The sequence below is a fragment of the Ranitomeya imitator genome, chromosome 2, assembly GCF_032444005.1.
Source record: "Ranitomeya imitator isolate aRanImi1 chromosome 2, aRanImi1.pri, whole genome shotgun sequence".
Classification (NCBI taxonomy): Eukaryota; Metazoa; Chordata; class Amphibia; order Anura; family Dendrobatidae; genus Ranitomeya; species Ranitomeya imitator.
In genome coordinates, this window is record NC_091283.1 from 681,870,573 (window position 1) to 681,876,802 (window position 6,230).

The following is a 6,230-nucleotide window of genomic DNA, read 5'->3' on the forward strand; positions in this document are numbered from 1 at the left end:
ACTCCAAGGTGTTCCCCAGGTTTCCTCACCATTGCTTCGGTCTTCCGACTCTCGTTTAGTAGTTGTTGAAAACAACACTGCATTAGGCCTACAAATTGGGTATGGGGTGTAGAGACGATGTGTTCCACTCCAAGGTGTTCCCCAGGTTTCCTCTCCATTGCTTCGGTCTTCCGACTCTCGTTTAGTAGTTGTTGAAAACTACACTGCATTAGGCCTACAAATTGGGTATGGGGTGTAGAGACGGTGTGTTCCACTCCAAGGTGTTCCCCAGGTTTCCTCTCCATTGCTTCGGTCTTCTGACTCTCGTTTAGTAGTTGTTGAAAACTACACTGCATTAGGCCTACAAATTGGGTATGGGGTGTAGAGACGGTGTGTTCCACTCCAAGGTGTTCCCCAGGTTTCTTCTCCATTGCTTCGGTCTTCCGACTATCGTTTAGTAGTTGTTGAAAACTACACTGCATTAGGCCTACAAATTGGGTATGGGGTGTAGAGACGGTGTGTTCCACTCCAAGGTGTTCCCCAGGTTTCCTCTCCATTGCTTCGGTCTTCCGACTCTCGTTTAGTAGTTGTTGAAAACAACACTGCATTAGGCCTACTAGTTGGGTTGGGGCCTTCTATCTGTGTCTGCCGCTCCTTGCTGTTCTCCTCCAGTGAACAAAGCTGTGCCGCCGGTTTACTACTGTTGCCAATTTTGAACTGCATTTAGAATACTTACTGATTTGGGCCTACTCTCTGTGTCAGCCTCTCATTCCAGTTGTCCTCCACTGAACAAAGCAATGCCCTCTGGTTAGTCCCATTACCAATTTTGAACTGCATTTAGCCCACTTTATTCTTTGGGCCCATATCTGTTTCCCCCTCATCCACCCCATTGCCCAGCCAGTGATAGATGAGTCTGCTGGTACATTGACCCATAACGCAACATTCCCCGTGCACGCTACACTGCAAGATTGTGACCCTGCTGAAAGTCAGGTCCCCCTTCCCGCATACCAACCACATTACACGGGGACAAAGAGGAAGGTGCAGATGAAGGTGCAGGTTCCTTCATCAGGTGGGGGGAGGAATACTCGTTGGCGACGTCACTGGCACAGGGCCTCTCATAGTACGCAAAAGTGTTGCTGCCGGTGGGAGGGGAGGCGCCCCCACCGTGCAAACACACCGCTGTACTTTGAGGGGCCCTGTGCCAGTGCCAATGCCAACGAGTGGGCCCCCCCTGCTTGCTCAGGATCACAGCACTTGCAAAGTTGAAATACTTACCTCTCCCTGCTCCACTGCCGTGACGTGGTCCAGATGTCCTTGGCCCACTAATTGCTTGAACGAGCCGTACCCCCACAACTTTAGCCAAATGACCCCCAATTTCAAATGCCTTACAATTATTATAAGCTAAATTACGATTGACAAGCTTCCGTAGCAAGAATGGATGTTTTTGCCAATACAATGGGCTCTGTACATGTTTTCCTGGCCTCTACTCACTGCCGACTATGCTCCCCCATTGACTTGCATTGGGTTTCGTGTTTCGGTCGATCCCCGACTTTTCGCGATAATCGGCTGATTCCACTCGACTCGACTTTTGAGATAGTCGGGTTTCGCGAAATCCGGCTCGACTCTAAAAAGGTCAAGGTCGCTCAACTCTAGTAAGGACCCGTCCCGTATCGAGAATTGGCGTCCCATAGCGCTCCTCGATACGGACCGAAATGTTCTGACGAAGGTGTTGTTTAATCGGCTGGTGAAGTTTGCACCCCGGCTCCTTTCGGGGGCTCAGCATTGTTCTGTTCCAGGCCGCAGTACATTTAGTGCTGTGCTCGGTGTCCGAGAGGCAGTGGAGCAGAGCAGGGCAGGTCACTGGAAGGGGTACTTGCTGTCCTTAGATCAGGCAAAGGCTTTTGACCGGGTGGATCATGAGTATCTCTGGTCTGTCCTTCTGAGGTATGGTCTGCCAGGGAGGTTTGTAAATTGGTTAAAGACCTTGTATGAGGGGGCTGAGACTTTTCCGCTCGTGAACGGTTGGGTTGGTCACCCTTTTGAGGTGAGCTCCGGTGTCCGTCAGGGCTGTCCTCTGAGCCCACTATTATACGTGTTCGTGATCAATCCCTTCTTAAGGAGGGTAGATCGTGGACCGTTGGTGGGAGTCGGGATGGACCGGGCGGAGTCGGGGGCCACTCTGAGGGTGGTAGCGTACGCCGACAACGTCTCCCTTTTTGTGTCCTCGAGAGAGGAGGTGGATTGGGTCATGTCCGAGATGGTGCGCTACTCGGAGGCTTCCGGGTCCATGATCAACCTGGAAAAGTGCGAAAGTCTCTGGCTGGGAGGGGGAGATCCAAGTTTTGATCTCCCGGACACCCTTCCAGGGCCCCAGTCCTCCGCAAAAATCTTAGGCATCAATTTTGGCCCAGGGGACTATCCCCAACAAAATTGGGAAGGCAGGCTCAAGATTGCCGCCCAGAAGGTGGACCAGTGGAAGGGTTGGTCTTTAACCCTGATGGAAAGGGTCAGCTTGGCCAAGGGCTATTTGCTTCTTTTGTTTACCTGGGCAGTGTCTGCATCTTGCCAGAACCTCTCTGGACGCGGGTCTATAGCCTGTTCTTTCAACTGTTATGGGGGAACAGGCTTAACCTAATCAAGAGGGAGGTTATGTACCGCACAAGGAGACTAGGCGGGTTGGGTATGGTCAACCCAGTGGTGTTCTTAAAACCATTATTGCCAACCTCTGGTCAGAGAGGGCTCCTCCGTGGGTATTCTCCTGCAGGTGATGGTTTCGGCCTTTCTTCCAGGAATGTGAGACAGGAGGGCGGGTGAAGGACCTACGCACACCACATGGACATCTCCCGGCTTATGTTACTCCGGCTCTGAAGGTGATCCGCCGGTGGGGTCTGGGAATGTGGGAAATCAGGACCATGTCGAGGAAATCCCTTGACAGTAGGGTTCTGTTGTCCCATTTCCAGAAGCCCCTGGTGCTCAGAGATTGCCCAGGCTCGGATCTGGAGGGAGGGCTCGGGTTGTTAAACTCTTCACGGATCCCCTCAAAGTTTTGGGACTTGGCCTGGCGCTGCTTTCATGGGAGGCTGTATGTGAGGGACAATCTGAAGTACAGGAACTCTGATGATCGGGGTTGTCCTTGTGAAGAGTGTGGCGACGTGCTGGAAAGCATGGAGCACTTCCTCCTTCAGTGTCCTCTTAATACAGGGGTCTATAATTGTGTGGGTGCTTCCATAGGCTTGCCTAGGCTGGCATCTATTTCCTATCCGGAGTGGGCTTATGGGGCATTCAGATCCCTTGGTGGCCGAGATCGGGGCACTTTATTCGTAGTTAGTGTAGTTGTTAGGTTCTACACCAGGAATGCATGGTGCCTAGTTTCTACACAGCAGAAAACCCTCCCCCGGGATGAGGTGGTTAGTAACATCTTGGGTGACCTGGGTAAGGTGCGCTCTTTGGAGTTTGGGAGGCTGGGTGCGAGAAGGGCCTCTTGGCTTTGGAGGGGTCTCTCCTTTTAATACGTACCCTACGGAGAGCTGGTTTGAGTGATTAGGAACTTCATAGCAGTTTGGGCGGCTGGGTACGGAGAGGGCCTCTTCACTTTGGAGGGGTCTCTCTTTTTCAAGACATACCCTAGGGATAGACTGGTTGTGTGATTGGGATAGGGAAAGATAAGGTGGTGTGGGGTGTTGAGGGACAGTTATATAGGGATAGATAGGGACAAGAAGGGACAGTTTAGGGATAGGTAGATAGTTAGCAGTCTTAAGCTAGGTAGAGTAGGGATAGGTAGGGGCAGGTAGGGATAGTTAGGGTCAGCTTTTTGAGGGACAGTCTTAGTTGAGTAGGGACAGGGTGTTTGTGTTGGTGTTAGGGTCAGGGCCTCTTCAGACTCCTTTTCCTGGTGGTGGGCTGAAGTGTGGCACATTTAGCTTTTTGTTTTGTTTCTGGTAAAATACAATGGATATTGGGCTTGCAGGTGCTGAACTTGGGCCTTGCAGGGTTGGTTTGTTTTTGTAATAAATTTGTTAATAAAGTTGTTAATAAAATTTTATAGGATGTTTGTATAAGATTTGTGTATTGTTGTCTTTTTTGTTTATACCCTTTGTAAAAAGTACATGTATATATGCTATAGTTAGAATAATTGTGGGGGGTATAGTTTAGGTTGGGTGGGGTGTGTGTGCTGGGGGGTTTAAATAAAGAAGAGAGGGCATATGGACCCTGGAAGGGCATGAAACTTTATCATGGACCCTGGAAAAGTGTGTTTTTAAAAAATGATGGCCATAAACTTTCATGGACTCGTTTGAAGTGTGTTGGAAAAGGCATGAACTCATGGACCTTGGGTGTGGTTGAGGTATATAAAAAACAAACAAAAAAAACAAACCATATATACATGGTATATATGTGTTTTGCAGTGGTATAGTGTATAGTTAGTACTGTATAGTTAGTAGTTTGTGGCCAAGGAGGCTTTTTTCCTTTTTGGGCAGCATGGACCAGACTTTTTGTTTTTTAAAAATTAAGCATGAGTGGGGGATGTGTGAATGTGGGTGAATGAGTTATATTTCTTTTTCTTATCTCATAAGTTAGGTATGTAGAGGTAGGTTCCTGCTGGGGGTCCTGTTGAGGCTGTATAAGTCTCTTTGGACTCTAGTAAAGAGAACTGATGGACATTTGGAATAGTGTTTCTAAAAGCTGGTTTATGTTTACATTAGTTTTGTTTCCTGGTTTCTTAATGTTATTGTATATTTATTGATGTTTTGTATATTTTATAATAAAAAAGAGTTCCAGCTCCAGTAGCGTACACTAAAGCTGTTGCAGTTAAAAAGCTCGTAGTTGGATCTTGGGATCAAGCTGGCGGTCCGCCGCAAGGCGTGCTACCGCCAGTGGAGGCCCCTTTGCCTTGGGGCGCCAACCCGACGCTCTTGACTGAGTGTCCCGGGGGCCCGAATCGTTTACTTTGAAAAAATTAGAGTGTTCAAAGCAGGCAGCCACTCCTGAATACTGCAGCTAGGAATAATGGAATAGGACTCCGGTTCTATTTTGTTGGTTGTCGGAACTGGGGCCATGATTAAGAGGGACGGCCAGGGGCATCCGTATTGCGCTGCTAGAGGTGAAATTCTTGGACCGGCGCAAGACGAACCAAGGCGAAAGCATTTGCCAAGAATGTTTTCATTAATCAAGAACGAAAGTCGGAGGTTCGAAGACGATCAGATACCGTCGTAGTTGCGACAATAAATTATGCCAACTGGCGATCCGGCGGCGTTATTCCCATGACCCGCTGAGCAGCGTCCGGGAAACCAAAGTCTTTGGGTTCCGGGGGGAGTATGGTTGCAAAGCTGAAACTTAAAGGAATTGACGGAAGGGCACCACCAGGAGTGGAGCCTGCGGCTTAATTTGACTCAACATGGGAAACCTCACCCAGCCCGGACACGGAAAGGATTGACAGATTGAAAGCTCTTTCTCGATTCTGTGGGTGGTGGTGCATGGCCGTTCTTAGTTGGTGGAGCGATTTGTCTGGTTAATTCCGATAACGAACGAGACTCCGGCATGCTAACTAGCTACGTAACCCTCCGCGGTCCGCGTCCAGCTTCTTAGAGGGACAAGTGGCGCTCAGCCACGCGAGATCGAGTAATAACAGGTCTGTGATGCCCTTAGATGTCCGGGGCTGCACGCGCGCTACACTGAATGGACCAGCATGTGTCTACCCTTCGCCGACAGGTGCGGGTAACCCGCTGAACCCCGTTCGTGATGGGGATCGGGGATTGCAATTCTTCCCCGTGAACAAGGAATTCCCAGTAAGTGCGGGTCATAAGCTCGCGTTGATTAAGTCCCTGCCCTTTGTACACACTGGCCGTCGCTACTACCGATTGGATGGTTTAGTGAGGTTCTTGGATTGGCCCCGCCGGGGTCCGCCAAGACCCTGGTGGAGAGCCGAGAAGACGATCGAACTTGACTATCTAGAGGAAGTAAAAGTCGTAACAAGGTTTCCGTAGGTGAACCTGCGGAAGGATCATTAACAGGTGAGAGAGAGACCGATGAGGCACGGAGTTGGAAGCTGAGGCCAGCCGCCCGCCACCCCCCAGACGGCCGAATGTGATGGGGGGCGGCGGCGATGGTGGGTCTCCTTCCACTTCGCCGGCACACTCTGCAGGGTGGGGGCCGCGAGGGCACGTGAGGATAGCCACCGGGCGGGTGATGTCGGGAGTGTGTGGGGAGCCCCTCACGCTCCGTCACCCAGAAAGACGCCTGGCCTCACGCTATTT